This window comes from Sminthopsis crassicaudata, chromosome 3 (genome assembly GCF_048593235.1).
Source record: "Sminthopsis crassicaudata isolate SCR6 chromosome 3, ASM4859323v1, whole genome shotgun sequence".
NCBI classification, from domain to species: domain Eukaryota; kingdom Metazoa; phylum Chordata; class Mammalia; order Dasyuromorphia; family Dasyuridae; genus Sminthopsis; species Sminthopsis crassicaudata.
In genome coordinates, this window is record NC_133619.1 from 354,922,431 (window position 1) to 354,944,576 (window position 22,146).

At 33.4% G+C, this 22,146-nt stretch overlaps 1 long non-coding RNA gene across 1 annotated transcript in view; it reads left to right on the forward strand.

Moving 5' to 3' along the window:
* Nucleotides 1–1,048: 1,048 nt before the first annotated feature.
* The window catches only part of LOC141559557 (uncharacterized), a 31,427-nt gene continuing 10,329 nt past the window's right edge, over nt 1,049–22,146 (forward strand). The window contains exons 1-2 of the long non-coding RNA XR_012487485.1: nt 1,049–1,151; nt 1,301–1,335. This is a non-coding gene — a long non-coding RNA (uncharacterized LOC141559557). The remainder of the gene's footprint in view (nt 1,152–1,300; nt 1,336–22,146) is intronic.

Below are 22,146 nucleotides of genomic sequence, written 5' to 3' on the forward strand. Positions count from 1 at the left end.
TGAGGGATTTAACATCAAATGAAATTCTCCTCCCCAGGTCTGAATCTGTCTCCTCTATTGCCTGTACTAATTACATTAAAAAGCTGATTTTAACTAAGTTTTAGACATTTTAATATAAGATAATTTTATCCTGCTTGTGCTAAGTGCAAACTTTTCTAGTTACAGATCTGTGTATGACCATCTATCTAGAGTGTTTGCAGAGGCGGTTGGACTGAATTTCTTCTAAGTTCTTTGCTAATTCAGATTCCATTACTCTATGTTCCACATCAAACTTTTTTGGGGAGCTGCTATGATTACTAGAGAACAAAATATGCATCATATGCCTTGATGTCATTACAATATATGACCATACTTTCTTTCCCTCTAAAAGCAAATTTCCCTCTAAATATCCCTGGGAATAAAGACCCTAGCTTGGATATGTGATAGAAGAAGCCCACAGCAGTTTTCCTTGCATTGAAACTCTCCCTCTGCTGCAAATCCCATGGCAGGAGTTATAAACTATCCCTCAAATGAGGTGAGTGAATCCAGCATTCATTTGTGATAACACATCTGGTATAGCTAGTAGCTCTGCACCTGCAACGGAAACACAGTGGGAGGCTGTTTGCAAATATATATGAGTCTTGTCAAATGATGTCTCACTTACAGGGAAAGTTTAGATTAGCTCATCTGGAGGCATTGTTCTACCTACCGCCTTCTTGTATGACTGTGTGCACATATCCCAGGCCTCTCCTCCTCTGCCCCACAGAGTTTCCTAACATCTCATTTTCCCTGAATTTGCCTCTGTCTCCTTAGAACAATAAGGACATCCCAGCCTCTGGTCCTAATATGATAGCATATGTAGGGAGGCAGCTCAGTGCAAGAAAGAACAAACAAGTCCAGATGTTGCACATACTCTGGAATCCTCAGAGTTCTCAAGTGTTTCCTCTTAACTCCAGACAAGGTTGCCTCCAGTGGGAGCTTTTACAGCTGTGGGCTATTGTTGCACTTAACCCTCAGTATCCTTCCTGCAGTTTACTGAGATGCACTGATGAGAGAGAAGGAAGTGGTTTTCAAGTTCCCCAAGGGTTGATTTAATATCTACTTCTTAAGGACTCTTCTGGGGGAGAGAACAGAGAAGGGAAAAGCACAGTGTGAAGCTATCACTCACTCTGGTTAGATCAAAGATAAAACGTTTTCTTTTGAGGGCTGAGAAAGCTTTGGAAACTTACTTATACTGATTTGGCTTTGTTGTTGAGTTGATGTCCTTATTTAGAGTTTTCTTGGCACAGATATTAGAGTAGTTTGTTATTTTTTTCTCCAGGTTATTTTCCACATGAGAAAACGGAGGCAAACAGGGTAAGTGACTTTCTCAGGATCACACAGCCAGTTAAGTGTCTGAGACTGGATTTCAACTCAGGTCTTCTTGACTCCAGGTAGGGCACTTTATCCACTGGGACATCTAGCAGCTTAGTAAGATTTGATTTCTTAATTAGAGAGTGATAAGATCTGGATCTATGATTTTACTAAGAAATGAGCCAATGAGAAAATTACAATTTAGAAATTTACATTTTTTTTTTCCCTAGAGTGCTGATTGATTAAATGACTTGGTATGGTGACTTGGTACCGGTCATAGAACGGATATATTCTAAGGGTTGACAATTTGAGTCAATTTCTTCCATTCTCCCACCTTGAATTGAGCTCTTTGCTCATTATATTGTACTTCATCTCAATCAATACATTTATAAACATTCACTAAATACCTATTCTGTGCCAGACATTATGCTAAGCTAAATTACAAAAATGTAATTTTTGTATTTCTATTCACTTGAAGCTGGCAGATTAAAGCAGAAAAAAAAAAACAAGGAAATATATAAGAGCTGTTTCTAAATAGTATTTGCTGATGTTCAAGGTATAACTTTTCACAGTGAATATTTAACAATAGACTCTAGATTCAAGTAGTTCAAATGCACCCCCTGCTTACATCTCATCTAATTTAAAATCCCACTCTGCAAATGCCTGTGCCACCTTCATACTTTGTTGTAGTTGTCCAAGGTCACCTTTGAAGCATTTTTTCCTTAGTAAGCAGCAAACCACATTCCTATCCTCATTTTTCCTTCTTTCTCCTTTTTTCCCCCTTATTTCAGAGATGTAGTATATAACATGTATGGACCTACCTGTGCAAAAGAGTGTGTTACAAGTATTTTTCCATGTTTCTTCTTTTGCACCAAGCTTGTTCTTTATGATTTTACAACATTCACTTTTTATTTCTTGTATGGTTATTCTTTCTATTTACATTGCTGTAGTCATTTTATATATTGTTTTCTTGGTCTTGCTTACTTAACTCAGAATCAGTTCATGGAGATCAATCCAGGCTTTTTTATATTCATCACATTCATCATTTTTTATAGTACAGTAATATTTTATTATATTTATATATTACAATTTATTTAGTCGTTCCCAATTGATGGGCATTTATGTATTTCCAATTCTATGCTGTCACTAAAATGCTGCTATAAATATTTTGCAGTATCTGGAGACTTTTTATCAATTACCTTTTTTGGAGTTTAAGTCCAGTAATGGAATCTTTGGGGCAAAGGGTATAGATGTTTGAATTACTTTATTTGTTTAAATCCAAATTGCTTTCCAAAATGGTTTTATAGATTCATCGCTCCTCTAATAATGCAAAAGTGTTCATTTCTTGCCACAGCCCCTCTAACATTGTTGATTGCCATCTTTGCAATTTTCAGAATATGAAGTAAAACCTCAGAGTTGCTTTGATTCATATTTGTCTTATTATTAGTGACTTGAAGCTTTATTTCATGTGGTTGTGAATACTTTACAATTGTTCATTTATATCCTTTGACCACTTATTTATTAGGGATTGGCTTTTAATTCTCTATATGAATGCATATCTATCTATGTATCTATCTATGTTAATTGTTTATATATCTTGAATAGTAAACTAGTATAAGATAAATTCAGATAAAGATCTTTTGTTTATTTTTTCCCCATTTAGCTGCTTCCCTTTCAATCTTAAATGTACTATTTTTTGTACAGAATGTTTTTGTTTCATATAATCAAAGTTACCAATTTTATCTTTTGTAATTACCTCTATTTCTTATTTATTAACTCATAGCTCTTAAGAGATAAATGAACTGCTTCTCTTCTAATATTTTTTTGGAGGGCAGAATGATCTTTAATCTTAAGTCCATATATTCATTTAGAATGCATTGTTGAATATGGTATGTGGTGTTAGTCCAAGTCTAATGTCTAGTTTTCTAATAGTTAAAAAAATAAAACAAAAACAAGGGAGTTGTTTCCTAAATAATTCATTTTTTCTGATTTATCAAATATTAATTGTTGTTTCATTGTTTCCCATCCCACCTTAGCTACTCTTCCATTGATCTAACTCTTTATTTTAACTAAATATCACAAGATTTTAATAGCTGCACATTTGATATGGTCTAAAATTTGGATGTACTATTTCCCTTTGTCCCTCTTTTAATAATTTCTTTTGAAATTTTGGCCAATACTTAGTTTCTAATAATCTGCTTTTGAGATTTCCTAGAAATTTTTGTGGAATAATGAATTCTTGGCCCAACAGCTTGGATCTTTGAATTTATCAAATGTAGTACTACTGTGATCAAGTATTTCTACATATTGTGAGTTAATCTATTTCAGAAATTAAATACTCTTTGTTATCTTTTAGTGGATTACTTTAATGATTACCACTTTATAGTATAGTCTGAATTCTGGTACTTAAAATTGATTTCCTTGATTTTCTGACTTTGTTTTTTCCACATAAATTTTAGTATTTTTTTTCTAGCCGTATAAATACTTCTTTGGTAATTTTATTGGTATGGCATTTTAAAAATAAATTAATTTAGGTAGCATTGTTATTTTATTATATTGGCTTGGCCTATGCATGAACAGTTAATATTTCCCCAGTTGTTTAGACTTCATTTACTTATATCAAAAATGTTTTGTAATTGTTTTCATACAGTCCCTGAGTTTGTTTCTACTATGTCTTCCAAGCATTTCTTATTGTTTGCAGTTATTTGAAATGGAATTTCTATTTCTATTTCTTCCTTCGATGTTATATAAGTAATATATAGAAAAGCTGATAATAGTATGGACTTATTTTGTATTTTTCAATTTTGCAAATGTTGTGAATTGTTTTAACTAGTTTTTAGTTGATTCTCTAAAAATACTATCATATTGTCTACAAAGAATGATAGATTTATTTTGTTGTTGCCTATTCTTATATTTTTAATTTATTTTGTTTTATTGCTTTAACTAGTATTTCTAGTACAATATTGAATAAAAATGCTGATAGAGGATATCCTTGCTTCACTCGTCATCTTATTTGGAAGGTTTTTAATTTATCTTTATTATTAATAATTATTGCTCTTGGTTCTAGAATAGATACTACTCATTTTAAGAAAGACTTCTTTATTCTTATATTCTAGTGTGTTTTTTAAAAAAAATATAATTTAGTGGGATTTTTTTCAAGTTTTTTGCACATCTATTAAGATACTCATCTGATTTTTGTTGTTTTTGTTATTTATATGATTAATTACAGATAGTTTTCCTAATATTGAATCAGATCAGCATTCCTGATATAAATTCCATATAGTCATAATTCATGATATTTGTGATATATTGCTGTAATTCCCTGGCTAATTATTATTATTATTATTACTCATTAGGGAAATTGGTCTTTATTTTATTTTCCTATTTTTGTTCTTTCTGGCTTAGGTATCAAAACCATATTTGTGTGATTAAAAAAAAAAAAAAAAAACAAGCAAACTGGGTATGGGTATGACCTCTTTTTTTAATCTTTCCCTAGTAGTTTATATTGTATTAAAATGAATTGTTCTTTAAACATTTGGTAGAATTTGTTTTCAAATCTGTCTGCTACTTGTATTTTTTCTTAGGCCACTTATTTATAAGTTGTTCAATATTTTTTTCCAAGATATGGTTATTTAGGCATTTAATTTCCTATTCTGCTAATCTGAAGTTAATATTTTTGGTAAATATTTATCCATTTCAAATTGTCAGTTTTATTGGCATATAATTGGGTGAAATGATTCCTAATAATTGCTTTACTTCCATCTTCATATCTTGTGTGTTTCTTCTTTGTTTCTTCTTTCTTTTTTGCATATTCAAATTAGTCAATAGGTTGTCTATTTTACTACTTTTTTTCTTCATAAAACCAGTTCTTAATTTCTTTTAAACTAGAATCTTTTTTAAAAACCATAATTTCAGGCAGCCCAATAATTCTTAAATTACTTCCCCTCACTCTATTTTCCAGGTCAATTTTTTTTTCCTATGAGATACTCCACATTTTTCTTTTTCATTCTTTTAACTTTGTTTTTATTATTTTTTGATATCTCATGGAGTCGGTAGTTTCCATTTGACAACTTCTAATTTTTAAAAATTATTTTCTTTAGTTAAGTTTTGTAACTCTTTTTTTTTTTTTAATTTGGCTAATTCTGCTTTTGAAGGGATTATTTTCTTCATTATTTTTTGTATTTATTTTACTAAGCTGTTAATTTTATTTTCATATTTTTATCAAAATACTCTCATTTATTTCTCCAATTTTTCTTCTACTTCTCAATTGATATTTAAAATCTCTTGCTTTCCCCTTCCCTTTCTTCTCCCCCTCCCTTTTTCTCTGTCTGTCTCCTTTACCTATTTCTTTGGCTCACATAGAATTCTTATTGGGCTTGTGTTCAATCTGTATTTTTTTCTTTTGAGGACTTGCTTATAAAATGTTTACATTTTTTTCATCCTTTCAGTTTGTGTGTTGTTTCCTTAGCACATAGTAATGTTATATACTTTTTGGTGTAGTTTGCTCACTGTTCTAGCCAATTTCTTGACTATAAACTTTATGTTAGAATTTGACTTTGCTCATTTATGGGATGGAATAGTTGGATGATTGTCATGTTCTTTTGACTTTTTTGCCCAACGAGTAGTTTTCAGTGTTTCCAAGGTTGTATGATCAGAAGAGAGATGTGATTACTACTCTCCTGGTTTTGTTCTGTTACTTATCCAGATAAGAAATGCTTTCTCATGACAACAATTACTTTCCTTCTTGGATTTGCTACCTGGAATTAGGTAATGGACAATGGAGTTGCAAAATAGCTTCAGGTCTTTCATTCAGTACAAGTACAGGAGTCTTCTGGAATTTCCTTCTAGTGTTCAATCCCCTTACAATCTTTGGTGATGAGTATTCCTAGTAGAATTGCTGCTGTGGCTGTTCCCTTCAAGGGCCACAGTTATTATCGCTTTGCTATACTTTCACCCAGCCTCCACTGCAATGCCACAAACTTCTCTTTCTGTTCTTCTAAGTTGTTTTTCATTTAAAAAAGTTTTACTCCAACTTTTTGTCAGTTATGCTCTTTAGAATTTAATTTCATGCATTATTTTAAAGAATTTAGAGGGGAATGTTGGGAGAAAGGTTATTATATACCCTTTATTTTGTTGTCTTAGTTATGTCCACCTGAATTTAACTTTTTTATTAGTACTTTGTTTTATGTGTTCAGAAACTCTGAGCAATTTTATTGTTTTGTTTCTTGCATTAGGGTGTTCGTTTTTTTTGACTTCTGTTCTTTTGAGAATCTTATATTCCTTAAATTGTCTGTATTCATTCTGTCTTTGAGATCAATATGTTTTCCTTGTATGAAGATCATACATTTTTTTGGTATTATTGCTTTTAATTTCTCTTCTTCAAAATTATCTTTCACTTCTGTGTAATGAATGATTCTGGAGTCTTTGCACAACTCTGCTGCCTCACTTAAACCCAATTCACTTACGAGTCATGACATCATCTTCTTGATATCAAGGTCCTTTTCAAGAATGAAGGACTAACAATAACAGCAGCAACAGCTTCAGAAGGAGTACTTATATTTTCAATCTGTTCTCTTCTTGTCTTTTTTTGGTGAGACATCACTGTCAATTCAAATGTTCTATTCTGCAAATTATTTCTGATGTTGAGACTGTAAATTTTGTTTTTACAATTATTATTTCTCTTTTAAACAATTCAGTAACATTCTCCTGTTCTTTTGTACTCTCTTCAAAATTCACATGGTTATCTGTCTCATCAGGTATCAATGCATTTTCTTTTGTCTCATTTATTCATAGATGCCTGAATTCTTTCTTAATCCTTTTTGTTATTAACATCTTCTCTGTTGATTTATCTGATTATGTTTAAGGTCTTTAAATGAGTTTTCTTCTTCCTAAAATCTTTGGTAATTTCAGTATTTTTCCCTACTATTGTTCCCCTCCACCTTTTTTTAAATGGCTTTTTATTTTCAAAATACATACAAAGGTAGTTTTCAAGATTCACCCTTGCAAAATCTTTTGTTCCACATTTTTCCTTCCTTTCCCCTTGATAAGGTCAAAAAGAGATAGCCCAAGATAAAAATAATTAATAGGAAATTCTTGTCTGAGGAGAGGTTAAAGGAGATAACTTGAGACATAAATGATTAAGAGAAATTTCTGTCTTATTTGCAAATATCTACAGAACCTCTTGGATAACATCTCTATGCAAACTTTGTATTATGACCCTGGTTATATATGAAAATAATTTCTAAAAATGTAATACTTACACTCAGTATCCTGACCTTGTGCCTGCCAAATTTGGTTCTGGCATCCCCTTGCCAGGCAGTTTGTCCTTTCTGGAGGCCAAATGCCTGTCTATCCCTTTACTATCAATAAAGACCTTGTTTTAATACAGCATTGATAGCGAATTCATTTGCTATCTGGGCCTGCCTTGGGTTACTTTGGGGAAGGAGAGAGAGGTAACCAGACAACCAGAAAAAGAGCTGATCCATCTTGGCTTAGAGTCTCAATTTCTCCTCATCACCCTCATCATTCTCTTCTAGACAGTGTTATATATTAAATAATGTGCCATTCTTCCATACATATTTTCCACATTTATCATGTTACACAAGAAAAATCAGATCAAAAAGGTAAATGGGAAAGAAAAAAAGAAAAGCAAACACAACAAAAAGGTAAAAATAATATGTTGTGATTCGCATTCAGTCCCCACAAATTTCTTTTTGGATGGGAATGTCTCTCTCCAAACAAGTCTATTGGAATTGGCCTGAATCACCTCAATGTTGAAAAGAATCAAGTTTATCACAGTTGATCACTACATAATCTCTTGTTGCTGTTCTCTCAGCTCTACTCACTTCATTTAGCATCAGTTCATGTAAGTCTCTCCAAGCCTTTCTGAAATCATCCTGTTGGTCAATTCTTATAGAACAATAATATTCTGTAACATTCATATACCATAACTTATTCAGCCATTCTCCAATTGATGGACATCCACACACTTTACAATTTCTAGTTACTATAGAAAGGGTTGTTACAAACATTTCTGCACATGTCCCATCTTTTTAAAAAAATACTTCCCATTTGGCAGTAATTTCCCTGCAGACTAGATATCAAAATTGCTAGGTAATCCTGGTTTACCAGCCTAGGCTTCTATTCCAAATAACTTTGGAGGAAATAGAACTGTCCAGTTGAATACTTTGCTCTTTTCCTCAGGCTTTATGGATTGCTACATAGCACCCATGCCTAACACACATTCTGCCCCAGTAGTCTCTTCCTCATTACTTTACCTAAGATCTTTTGTGCCATAGTGTATTATTGTTCCTTGCTGCCATTATGGTTCTTGCTACTGTCATCAACTGAGCACACTTCTGTTATTTGAAGGAGGGGAATGTTGGGATTTTGATTTGAGTGATGTTGCAAACATATGAGTCCATTTGTATAGTCCTACTGCTGTGAGTGTGGTGGGAAGGAGAGGAAGGTTGTTGAGAGAAAATATTAATGGTTAGGAGTTATTGACCTTCTGTGTTAGTTTATCCATTTTTTTTTTACCTTATTTGGCTTCTTCATATCCTAGACCAGGGATGGGGAACCTTTTTTTCTTCTAAGTAAAATTTGTATATTTATAATATCATTCATGGACTTGATAGAACACAAGTAGTAGAAAGTTGTTCTACCTAGCTTTCAGTTCATTATCACTTGCAGTTGCCTTAGCAAATGATTTTGTGGGCCCGGCCATTCTCCTGTCCTAGACCATGGAGGCAGATGGAAATGATTTGTCCTATTTCAGAGAGATTTTAGAGATTCTGAGGATTGGAGAAAATGTGTAGTCTTGCATCTTGTTGGTCATGTGATACAGAACCCAGTATTTATATATACAAAGAAGATACCTAAAAACAAAAATTTTGAGCCAAAAGAAAACATTTCTAGTGGTGCAATTCTAGACATAATGATCATGTCTTAATGGGTGAGATATTTTGAGACAGTGGAACATCACTCCATTCAATGTAAGGAGAATCTAGTTATAGAATTAATTAGAATATAATTTCAGAGATGAAAGAAATTGTAGAAATAATCTAGTCATAATTTCACTTAGAGCTAAATATGGAGTTAGAAGTGATCTTGGAAACTGCCTATTCCCAGACTTTCATTTTAAAGATGAAGAAACTAAAATGCCAAATAGATTGTGACTTTTTCAAGATTATATTGAAAATAAGAAACAGAATTGAGGCTAGAACCTGGATTTCCTGATGCCTTTCATTGCTCTTTTTTGCTATATCATATGAATTCTGCCCCACTGACAGAAAATAAAATTGAAAATGTTTATTTTCGCTGGAAAAATAACTACAGGTGGTAGCAAAATACTCCATCTTATGATAATAGAAAATTAATTTACCTTAAACTCAGAGATGTTCTGTTAGACTGTAGCAGAAAGAATGTCCTCAAAACTCCACAACTGGAGTGCATTATAATGAAGCATTGTATTGTACTCATCTGGCACTGCTAATTAGGAAATTAAAGGAATCATTTTCACGGGACATTGGCTATGTCAGGAGGCCTATTTCTGTAAATCTATCTGAAGTTGTTAAACCCAACCTGCCCACAGGAGATCTGGGAGGAAGTCCTCCCTATCTGACCAGTTGTCCCCATGATCAGCACTGTTGCCAAGATATGTCATTCCCAGTCACACCTCACTGCACAGGCATCTTTGAGAAGCTAGATGAACATCTGTCTTACATTTGAGAAGCCAAATATTACCAAGTAGGGAATTGTTGCATTTGAGAGTGAGAGGATTGGGTTAGGATAGAATTCAGCATGGGAAGATTTCATTTAGCATATTACTCTTCTGAGTTCTGAGAGTCTTATATATACAAATACTATAATTTCTATATGTTTTTTTCCTTTTTCTTATCCTCCCTGCTTATTTTACCTTCAAGTTACCTAGGTTTAAAGAATATTTGAAGTATGGACATTCTTTCAGTTTTCACATTACTCATGGTCATGGAGAAAGATCTCTACATAATCCCACTGTTTCAGCACTCAATGCTTTTCTGCTTACATTGTTTATCAAATGCATCTCCTGCTTCTTTTAGCAGTAGCACTGGTTCCATATTATAAAGACAAGAATCCAGCTGACTGGAAAAATTTTTTTTTATTTTTCACCCAGTTGTTTATACTCCATGATGCATCCTTAACTTCAACAAGCAATTAATTGTTGACGAAGGCACAGTAATAAATTCCAAAGTAGAGAGTTTATGTGTTAATCTTCTTTGGCAAAGTGGTCCTGGCTCTGTTTACTGTCATGATGACTCAAGAGGTAAGGAGGAGTGCTGAGGAAGTACCAAGATTTTTATGGTACTTAGGAGTGAAGAGACAAACCTTCATTCATCTCTTTTTCCTTCTCTTAGCATGGCTACACTTTCCAATTAGCTCCAAGCCTCTACCTAATTTCCACAAAACTGCTTTATTACAACTTGGTATAGTGGAATTCCTTCCTGCTTCCCTTCTCCCATTGAGAAGAGATAGCATACTTGACTTTTGTAGACAATATTTTATTCTTTTTTGACAAGATTAAATAAGAGGAATAAACCAGAATAAAACACTTACTGTGTAGATATATAGTGCAATTTGTCTCAAATATAGATGCCCTCAAATACCAGTGACACTTAATTATTTTATAATATTAGTCACCATTCCAATGATAGAGAAGTTTGTCTCATGCCCTTGAGGAGCTTTGGTTTTCCTCAACTTTTTGACTTTATGGGTGGGTTAATGTAGTATAGAGTTCTGGTCTTGAGAAGAAGAATGCCCAATCTCAACTACCCAAGAGGTTACAATTTAGTAGAAAAAAAAAAACTGAACAAATGACTACAATACAAAAAAGAATGAGGTTAAAAGCAAAAAAAAAAATGAGGTATCATTAGTTTTGAGGTTGGAGAGATAAATTCTAAGTAGGTGATTAGAAAAAGATTTCTAGAGGATGTTATATTTTAGTTGTAAATAAATAGATGGAGATAAGAACAAGGCATTTATGGCATTTAGAAATGAAAGAAACAAAATCCCAGAAACAGGGAAACACAGAAAGTATTTGGGATTTGAAAAGTGGTATAGTAAGTTTGGAAAATAACAGAAAGAGCATTAGATCTAGGGACAAACTAATACAAATTTTGGAGATTTAAATCTTTTACTTAACTATTTTACTTCTATGACACTAGGCAAATTGTTTAAGTTGGGGGGGATCTCAATCAACTTAACCTTAAAATGGGAGTAATTTCATTAACCCTTTCTGATCTTTCCTCTCCTGGAAAAATAATGGTTTGGGGAACAGAGGACCTGGTGCAAATTCACATCTCTGATGATGTTTAATTTTTTTTTGTGATTTCAGACAAGTCACAACTGTCTTGGATCTCAATTTTCCTTATCTATAAATTGAAACAGTTGGATCATATGGATACTGAGTTCCCTTTGAACTCCAGTTTTAGCATCATAGCATCTCTCTTCCAATTGAGATCATGAACGTAAAAATATTTTGAACACTAAAGGGCTTTCAAAATACAATGAATTATATAATTCTGGTAGGAAAAAAAACCCAACTTTGGTTATGGGACCTAAAAATAATTGGAGGAAGTTGAATTATTTCTTTTCATTCCTTCTAAAAATTACACATGTGTTTTGGATTTTTAAGAGGCCAGTTGGGTCAGCAAAAGAATGAGCTGTTGTCTGTGGCAGGCAGGCCTGAGTTGGAATGACAAATTTCTTTGGACTTACAAAATAAAGTGCCCTATTTGTGCCCTAAATCCTGAGTCTGAGCCAAGAAGGAATGAAGAGATGCTAAAACATGTACTTTGTGGCTCAGGAGAAGGGCCCAGCCTCTGATTGGTTTTGCTGATAAACATTAATAGAAAGTCTAAACAGAATGGACTATAAATAGCTCCAATGCACCATCCAGGCAGAGTGCATGGCAGGCATGAACAGTCCCCTCATTTGAGCTTCACTGAAATGAAGTCTCAGGCCTAGCAGTGACAGGCAGTTGGAAGAACCTGGAAAAGTGACTTATTATGAAATTTTGAAAACGAATTGCTTTCCTCTGTGGCTTACTTTTGCTCTTCCAGCTCCAACTGCCTTTCCACCCATTCATTGTCTGAAATTCATCAAGGGAAAGAAAATTAAAGATATAACAAAAGATAAAGCAGCTATAGGTTTGCCCTAGATTCAGACAATCATTCAACAAGTACTTATTTAGCACCTATTGGATGCCTAGGGTAGCTATTGGCCACTAATCCATGTCTACTTGGGTCCAGAGAATAAAGAAAATCACTCAGAGAGAATTAGGACTTTTATCTGAGCCCTTCCCCCCCACATCTGCTAACACAAAATTAGTAAGAACTGAAAAGGCTATGCTGTCTTGCAGCTCAAAGTCCCTATAATGCTTTTTTTTACATCCTCTGACTTCACTAGCAGGAGCCATAGGAAGGGCTCCAAGGAAAGCTATGATTCATTCCCAGTTTTTGAGCCAAAGGGAGTTATCAATGTTCCCCTCCATGCAAAACCTGAATCCTAAGAAAATAGGACTTTTTCAGAGATGTCACAAGGGCATTTTCTCTCACAAAGTTACAATCCAAGTGAGTAAGCTGGCCCCACTTACATTTTTTTCTCTATCTGTAGTGGCCATCTTCTACCTTGATATCTGGGGAGTGTGTCTCTAATACTATGTCTCACCTCTCCACCATGTGGTCCTGTCCTGGGTCTTTCTTTGCATAGGATCTTATACACTGAGGTTGTTTCCTTAACCTATCCTTTGAGATCGTTTTAAAAAGTTGGGTTGAGAAACCTTTCATGCTTTTCACTCATTTGGAGCTTGCACCAGCTATGAGAATTGCTATTTAGAGCTCTTTTGTCCAGTCGTTTTTATTGTGTCTCACTCTTTGTGACCATATTTGGAGTTTTCTTGACAAAGATACTGGAATAATTTGTCCTTTCCTTCTTCAACTCATTTTACAAATGAATTGAGGCAAATATACTTGCTCAGGGTCACACAGCTGGCAAATGAGTGAGATTAGATTTGAATTCAGGAATATAAATCCTCCTGACTCCAGGTCTAGCACTCTATCCATTGTGCTACATAGCTGCCTCAACTAGAGTTCTGGGGCTCAGTATAAAGAATAATATAAATTGTGTGAAACTATGGCGTTGTCAAAAGAAATTCATGATGATTCTCTCTTTTCCATGATACTCTCTTTTCTCTAGGTCATTGTGATACTTTTTGTGTGTGTGTGATTCTCCTTCTACCTTTTTGCTACTCCTTTGTCTCTTTTACTGGATCTTCATAAATTTCCATCCTACCAACTTCATACCTACAAGGCTCTGTCTTCATTCTCTTTCCTTTATATAGCAGAACCATGATACTTATCATTAAATGGTTCCAGAAGGCAAGGCAAATGGTGAAAATGACAAGAATCTAACAAATTTTTCCCATAAAGACTATATTTCCAATCCTCAGCCTAACTATCCCTCCCTCCCCCACCTAATTCTCCAATAAGGTAAGTGGGACTTCCAGCTATGGATAAAAAAGCTAGTTAACCCAACTCAGCTGGGCAATATGAAATATTTGAATATTTACCTGTTTAAACAAACTCAAGAACTAATTGAATACAATTACAAAATGCTTTTCACACAAAGACACCTAATTAATATTGCTTATGGTTAGACCTCATCAATATAATAAAATGATAATTCTACCTAAATAAATTTGCTTATTTAGTGACTTACTATTTAAACTACCAAAAATTATTTTGTAGAACAAAATTTACCTGGGAGAAAAATTTGGGAACAAGAATTCATTAGTTGACAAAAAATGTTGGGAAAACCAAAAAGCAGTTTAAGAGAAACTAGGTATAAACCAACATCTCACAGTTTATTCCAAGATAAGGTAAAAATGGAGACATGATTAAAATATAGTTATGATAACCAAATTAAGGGAGCATAGGGTTAGGGTTAGGGTTAGTAGCTCATTAGTCCATCTGGCAGCTCGTTGTATAGAATGTAGCAAATATCATTTCAATATGTAAGTAAGCAAAAAGGAATCCTAGGCCATGTCTGCCTAAAGTCAGAAAAACTGGATGAAAAGTAGGAAATTTAGTCTGTCATTCATGTTTTTACTTATTCATATGTACAGAAATCCCTAAATCATTTGTTTTCAAATGATGTAATTGCTTCAACCCTATTCTTTCACTCTATAAAGTTAGTGTATTGGACCTCTCAAAGAATGTTCAAAAGTATGTGTGTGTATATATATATATATATATATATATATATATATATATATATATATATATATATATATATATATATCCATATTCTGAGAAGCAATATGAAGAAAAAAAGGACCAAAAAAGATGAAAAATACCTTTGTTAAAAATTGGTTAATGCATAATCTGAAATATTTCCTTCCACAATATATATATATATATATATATATATATATATATATATATCAATAAAATATCATTCCCTGTGTGGGAGCTATTGTATTACCTCTCCTTCTATTACAATGCTCTCTGCCCTCATTTCCATGTAATCTGTACTCCTTTTGAGAAAAAATGCATTGGGTACTTGTTTTTGCCACTTATTATGCTTTCTGGAGACAATTAATAATGAGTTCCAAGGTTTCACTGTATTAATACAATATTAGTTACTAATTTGTGCCATTATATGGAAGCAATACTAAGTTATCAAAGATAGCATTTTCTTACCCTTATAACTACTTCATTTGGCCTGTTGTGTTCTCTCACCTGTATGTGTTCATTCAGAACTGGGTTACTGAGATTTTTATTTTTTTTTAATCAGCTAAAGTGGAAAGCTCTTAAGTAAAAATTGAAGAAACATTTAATCTTTGATATGGCTATAGAAATTCGCAACAAACCAGTAGGATAGCCTCCTTGTATAATCACTTTCATTCCACTTTGGGAAATCGTAAGTGATGTCTTCTAGTTTTTAATTGGCATCTATATTTGGGGGTATAGGCCGAGTTTTATGACTAACTGAGTTAGGTGGGACCATTATGGGAAGATAGCAGAGTAGTTCAGAATATTCCAAGTGCTCAGATTTGCTGAGAAAGAATCAAAATTGTACTTCAAGAAATATATTCTAGTGAAGACCAAATAAAACTTGGGCAGAAGTGGGTCCTCCTGGGACTATTGCAGAAGACCTGAGGAAAAGACTCCAGGATATTGGTTTAACTTATGGGAAGTAAAAATATCACCATGCTAGCTCTGCTGAAATAGCAAATGGGGAGCTCTGGGACTTTCTAGGTTCAGAAATAGCCTAAGCATGGACCGCAGGAATTTTCACTTCCTGGAGAGTATAAAGTCTCAGGGGTCTGAGAATGGGAAGATTGAAGGAACTCCTGTTGATAAGGAATGGCCAGACTCGGTTGTGCTTTTGAGACATGACCCTGAGGGAGAAAGAGCCAGTGTAACTGGTGAGTTCAGAAGCAGTAGGACAGGATAGCCACTGGCTATGGGCACTTACAAAAGAGTAGAGTTCTTAGTTTTGTGTTCCAGGCTAGAGGTGAAAACTGAAGTGAAGCCAGAGGCACAATATATTGCTCTGCCCTCCACCCAGGAATAGAGGTGATTATACTAATAAATTCTTTCTAAAAAAAAAAAAAAAATGGCAGCCAAAGGAGAAAGAAGCCAATCATAAAAAGTTACTATTGGAATAAGGAAGATCAGGATTTATGTTTAGAGGAGAATATTGAAGTTTAAAAAAAAAAGCCTTCTCTATCCTGAAATATAACAATGTAACATTAAATGGATACCTTCCCCCAAAGAATTTATAGAACTCCAAAAAGACTTTAAAAATCAAATGATGGAGATTGAGGAAAAACTAAAAAATAAATAAATAAGAACCATTCAAGAAAAACAAGATTAATAAAAAAGAGTCACCAATTTGAAAAGGAGATACAGCATATTAAAGAAAAAAATTACTCTTTGAAAATTAGAATTGGATAAGAAGAAGCCAGTGAAGTTATGAGACCAAGAAATTATGAAACAAATTATAAAAACTGAAAAAATAGAAGAGAATGAGAAACATAAGGAAAACAACATATCTGTAGAACAGATCAAGAAGAGAAAACATAAGAATAGTTATTCTACCTGAAAGTTATGATCCCTCTCCCCCCAAAAAGTGATGATACAATAATATAAGAAATAAAGAAAATTTCCCTGAAGTGATATAACAAGAGGGGAAAGTAGAGATAAAAAGAAATCCTACCCATCACTATCCCAAAAAGAACCTACAAGGAAAGCATATAGGAACATCATTGTTCAACTCCAAACCCCCAGATAAAAGAACATTTTACAAACAACAATAACAACAGCAACAACAAAACCTCCAAGACAAATACCCTGGAGCAACAAATAGAATTGCACATGATTTAATAGTAGCTATAAGAAAAGACCACAGATCCTGGAATACTATCTATTGATGATCAAAAGAACTAGGGTTGTGTCTGAAAATATTACATCCAGCAACATTAAGAATGCTATTGAATGAAAATGGGATTCAATGAACTGTTAGATTTTCAGGATTTTTTCTCAAATAAAACTGAACTCAATTGAAAATTTAACATATAAAAGGCAATTAATTTCAGGGGACTGAATAAGGACAAACTGTTTATGCTTTATAAATGAAAATCTAAGCCATATGTATAAAATTGACATTAGTAATTGGATAGTACAAAAGAAAGATTGGGGCAGAACTGAGTATGATGTAATTCTAAAAAGCAAAAGTGTCTTGAAAATGGTAAAACGAATAATTATGCTATACAAATGAGATGTGAGAGCAAGAGGGATTCTGAAAATCTATACACATCAGGAATGGATTAAATAGGGAGTTATATATATATATATATGTATATATATATATATATATATATATATATATATATATATATATATATATTACAATAATATATACAATACATATACATATTATATCTATCTACATCTCTCTCTCTCTCTCTCTCTCTCTCTCTCTCTATATATATATATATATATATATATATATATATATATATGAGGGGAAAATAGGATAAGATGGGTAAGAGAAGGACATGTAGACTAAGAGGAGTGAAATAAAGAGGTAAATAAAAGATGGGGGAGAAAATAAGTAAGCGTTGCATAGTGAGGGAGCAGTGGAGAGGTTAAGTAATAGCAAAGAAAGTTAATAGATAGAAATAAACCAAAGAATTAGCAGGGATAGCAAATAAGAGATACAAACACAATAATAACAATCAGTAGTAAATTTTATTGTGAAAAAAGTAGGGGTAGTAATAGTTAATCTCAAAGTCAAAGTTAAAAAATACACAATTAAGAGACAAATCTATATTATAAATCACCCATATTAATGGATATATGTATGTGTGTACAAATATCTGTGTATATATATGTGTGTGTAAATAAATATATCTGGGGTTAATTGTAGCATACTTGAGAAAGATGAGGGGGGAAGAAAGGGGAAAAATGAATAAAGTGAAAAATATGCAGCAGATAAAAAGAAAACCTACAAGGAAGCAAATATGGGCATTTATGAATACAATTTTGAAAAATTATTATACATACTTTCCTGAAATGGAAAATTATTGTCACATATTTGGAATCCTCACTGATATTCTGCTGGCCACCTGACAATGCTTTGTTTTGTTTTGTTTTTTCTATTTTGTTTTTTTCTTATTTTGCATTTGTTTTAAATAAATAAATAAGTTTTTAAAAGTTAATATGGTGTATCTAACTTAGTAGGTACTTAATAAGTGATTATTAATTAAAAATAATTTGATGACTGCCTGTATGGCATTGCTTGTGTAGTGCTGAAAAGTCTTACATCTTCAAATACCTCTTATAGATCCTATTACAAATGTCTAGAATACCATTCTTGAAACTATTGCTTAAATTTTAGCCATAAATGCAAATACTCCTGGATAGAGAAAGTTAGTAGGTTATTGTCAGTTTTAATAACTTAATATGAGGGAATTGATATGTATTTCTCTAAGATAGTTATCTGAGAAAAAAGCTTTTTGCAGAGAAAATAGCACAAAATTAGTAGGGCACAGAGAGAGAAAATCTTAGAGAAGTAAAGCTCAATTTCACCCACTTCATAATTTGGTTGAAGCCCTATTGATGAGTTTGGGGAGCACAGATTAGTAAATGTGTTTGTTTGCAAGAACATCCTTCTCTCTGTCTCCTTTCCATCTAAAACCCTGGAATTCCCATGAAAGTAGAACCTTTATTTGTAATATACATTATAGGAGTCTCAGATTCAGGTGAGAAACTCTGCAGAAGTATCTGAATTTTTAAAGCACGCCCTTTGATCGAGCAGTGTTTCTATTGGGCTTATATACCAAAGAGATCTTAAAGAAGGGAAAGGGACTCCCATGTGTAAAAATGTTTGTGGCAGCCCCTTTTGTAGTAGCAAGAAATTGGAAACTGAATGGATACCCTTCCATTGGGGTATGGTTGAATAAATTATGGTATATGAATGCTATGGAATATTTTTGTTCTCTAAGAAGTTATCAGCAAGATGATTTCAGAGAGGCTGGAGATATTTACATGAATTGATGCTGAGTGAAATGAGCAGAACCAGGAGATCATTGGATATGGCAACAAGAAAACTATACAATTATCAATTCTGATGGACATGGCTCTCTTCAACAATGAGATGATTCAGGCTAGTTCCATGATCTTGAGCCATCTACACACAAAGAGAGGACTGTGGAAACTGAGTATGGATCACCACATAGAATTTTCACTCTTTTTGTTGTTATTGTGCTTGCATTTCATTTTTTCTCATTTTTTCCTTTTTGATATGATTTTTCCTGTGAAGCAAGATAATTGCATTAATATATATGCATATATTGGATTTAACATATTTTTACCATGTTTAACATATATTGGATTACTTGCCATCTAGGAGAGAGGGTGGAGGGAAGAGGGGAAAAATTGGAACACAAGGTTTTTCAAGGATCAGTGTTGAAAAACTATCCAGGCATATGTTTTGAATATAAAAACCTTTAATTAAAAAAAAAATCACGTGGGGCAGCTAGGTGGCTCAGTGGATAGAGCACCAGCCTTGAATTCAGGAGGACCCGAGTTCAAATCTGGACTCAGACACTTAACACTTCCTAGCTATGTGACCCTGGGCAAGTCACTTAACCCCAGCCTCAGGGGGGTTAAAAAATTTTTTAAAAATTCATGAGCTGACAGTTAGGGCATCATGTGAAAATAAATTATTAAAATTAGATATTTAACCCACTTATCTTTTAATCATGAAGAAGTTATGAAATTTTGTCACTACAACCCATATGATTTGAACTTTACAATAACTACAATTTTAATATAAAGAGCAAAAAATGAAAAAAAAAAGAATCATTTGCATTTTTAGCCTTCATTTGGTTGCTCTCTTCATTAGTTTTTTTCCAGTATTCTGATACAGTTTGTTTCTTCTGTGTTAATCCTATAATCATGAATATTGGCAATAGCTCAGGGGCTGCTTCAGAAGCAATAGGAATATTGAGACCCAATTTATCTATTGGTATTGTCACGGAATGAATAATTTGATTCAAAAAGGGCCCAATGGCTATTAATTTGCAGGACAAGGTTACAGTGAAACTGCAAGATAGAATATAACATAGCAAGCTTGTTATCTTATTCCAATTGTGCTTTTATTTTTGATTTTTCCTAAATAAAGCAACATATTTTAGAGAGAGTTTTAACTCTTGCCACATTAAAGCTAGAGGCAAGTAGATGATATGGTGGGTAGATCATTGAGTCTAGAGTCAATAATATCTGAGTCCAAATACCATCTCATACACTAGCTGTGTGACCCTCCACAAGTCATTTAACCTTTTTCTGCTTCAATTTCCTCAACTGTAAAATAAGCATAATACTAGCACTCAGGGTTGTTATGAGAATGAAATAACATAATATTTGTAAATTTCTTAGCACAGCTTCCAAATAAATGCTTATTTTTTTTCTCTTCTTTCCCCTCCTTTCACATTATAGGTGCTTTTTGGAAATATTGTTGCAGTTCATCATCTCTTCCATGCTCATGGAGAGAGGTGGTAGAAGAAATATTAAATTTATATTAGACTTCAGCATTGAAAGCCCAAGATCTCCCATTGCCTCCAGGGCCATCTCTATTCATCTATCTATATCTGGCCATTGCATGAACTGGCTAAGTAGGAGAAAGTGAGCCTAGTGACTTTGCACATCCCTCCCTCACTTAAATCCAATTCACTTGCATGTCATGGCATCCCCTCCCTGATGTCATGTATTATTTAAAAAAACATCAGACAAACAACAGTAGAAATACCAACACTAACCTTTACTTGAAGACAATTGTCCTGTCCTTTCTGAGCCTTCTCCAGTTGAAATAAATCTTGTTTTCTTTAACTATTCATATGATCAAGCCATGAATATGAATGTTTGTTTTTTTCTTTACTCAGACATCCTCCTCTGGATACCTGCCAACTATTCAGTATCTATAAAATGTGATGGCCAAAACTAAACATAGTACTCAAAAAATGATCTGCCTAAGGAAGAATTTCATGGATTGTTATCTCCCTAATTCTTCACATCTTCCTTTTCTTATTCACACTAAAATTGTGCTACATGTATATAAAGTCAAGTCAAATAACATTTATGTATGTCAGGCTCTGACATGTCCTCCATGCTGGGGATACAAAGAAGGAAAAAATAATATCTGTCAAGGGTCTCATTATTGAATGGAAGTGATAATGTAAAAGCAACTACAATTATTCCTTCTACATCATGGGGATTAAGAATATGGCATCTGTGAGATCTGGAAAATTCAATGTTTTGACCTCTTTGTACCAAAGAAGAAGTCTAAATTTTTTCTTTTTGTTCTATGGGGTGTTTACAGTACCAAATTGTACAGTCTGGGTTGATACTACATAATATTAAACATATATTTTATTTATTTTTTAATTTCTAAATTTTCTGTGTCATCTGCTGATTTTCACAGGTCACCTGTGGCTTCTGTAAAACTCCTCCAAAATTCCCATTTAGTTTTGTGTGGCAACTTGCAATGTATCAAAACTATGAGAAGAAAAGTTGTGATGTAAAAGAGAACTATTTGCATAACAAATACATAGAGAATAAATTGGAAATAATCAATAGAAAGAAGATACTAGTATCAATGGGCAGAGGGAAAAACTTCTTGTAGAAGATGAGATTTTAACTGGGACTTAAAGGAAACCAAAAGATACAGGAAGTTGAAATGAAGAAGGATAGTATTGCAGGCATGAAGAACAGCCAAGTGAAAATGCCTAGAATCTGGAGATGGAGGAACTTGTGGGAGAAATAGCAAGGAGTTTAATATGGAATCAAAGAGCATGGGTAACAGAGAGGTGTATATGGTGTAAGAAGGCTGGAAAGGTGGGTAGTAAAGGGAAAATTGTGGAAGATTTTGAATTCTAAATAAAGCATTTTATATTTGACAAAATGGGTAGTCATTAGAATTTATTGAAGGGGGGCACAATCAGATTTATGCTTTAGAAAGATTAATTTTGATAGCTGTTTGGAGGATGCATTAGAACAACCAGCATGCTATTACAATAGTCCAGGTAGGAGGCAATGAATACTTGTATCATCATAGATGCAATGTCAAACGAGAGAAAGGGGGTTTATATGAGATATTATGAGGTAAAATTGACAGGGCTAGGCAACAGATTGGATCTAAAGGGAGGAACTGCTGAATCTAGGATGATATCTGAGTTGTAAGTTTGAGGAAGTAGGAATATCATGTTGT